The following is a 1,335-nucleotide window of genomic DNA, read 5'->3' on the forward strand; positions in this document are numbered from 1 at the left end:
CAAGCTCAAGTCCAAACGGACTGGCCCTTACTTGATCACCCATGTATTCCCTCATGGAGCAGTTGAGTTAAAAACCAAGGAGAGAGTGCGGTTAAAGGTGAATAGAGAACAAATAAAACTCTATTTGGGCATACTGCATCAGTGAATGAAGTGATAGAGGCATACCATCTTGATGAAGGCTGAGTAATCAAGTGTCCTCAGTCGTGCCGCGACGTTAAATCAGACGCTTGTTGGGAGGCAACCCAATACTTATCGTTTTTATTTCTAGTATTGGTAGATTTTCTACTAATGGGTTTTAAATTTGCAGGCACATCACCAGGAAATTCTGCAGAAAATTACTTTGCAGCAGTTACTGACGGATACAGCGACGGACCGTGTACACTGTCACGGACTGTCGCATGAATCCGTCGTGCCAGGTACATCTTTCTTTTATTTTCAAACTAAGGCACACGCGGTGGAACCAACGACGGACCGTCACAAATGAGACATACCGTCATCATGGAATCGTCGCGTCATTAATGAGGCGTACACGACCCGACCCGACAAGGGTTTTTAAAAAAAAATTCAACATTTAAACCCCCCAACCCTTCATTTCACCCCATTCCTTCACTCTTCCTCCTATTTCCCTCCCTTTTCAACTTCCAAAATCATCTCCCTCTTCAACCGATCATTTTCCTCAAATTCTCCTAAATCCTAAAAGTCCTCATCTACTAGTGGGAGCTGCTGCTATGGGTGTCTTCTTGATCACCAAGTACCTTTTCCCTCTTGTTTTTCTCAAATTCTTAGGTATGTGTCTCTAATTTCTACTCATTTATATTGCATTTTTGTTTATCAATTAGTAGTAGTCTAGTTTTTCTTGATACGTTCATTCTCTATCAAATTTTGTCTGACCTAGGTTAAAAAAATTCCCGAAATTGCCGTGTTAAAACCCTAGAAATAAGTGCCTTAGCATTGCTAGTTTACTAGATATTTAGGTTAGACAAATGTAGGTCAAAACACTACCTATTCAATTTGGGTCATAGGGGATGAATGAGGCATCTCCAGTTCTGTCACTGAGTTATAGAACGATACCCCGATGACGGACCGTCGTATTCACGACGGACCGTCACTTGGTCCGTTCCAACCGCCCTAACACTCCACTGTCCAATTTATCTCCAAGTGTCCACCAACGGCCACATACGACGGACCGTTGTTCCCGCGATGGTCCGTCCTGCACAACCGTTCTGGTAGTTAGAGACCCTATTCCTAAGGGTCTCTCACTTTTTCTAAGTGTCCTTCAATGGACACATGCGACGGACCATCATACCAACGACGGTTCGTCCTGCACAATCGTTC

Source organism: Solanum pennellii, chromosome 8 (assembly GCF_001406875.1).
Source record: "Solanum pennellii chromosome 8, SPENNV200".
NCBI lineage: Eukaryota > Viridiplantae > Streptophyta > Magnoliopsida > Solanales > Solanaceae > Solanum > Solanum pennellii.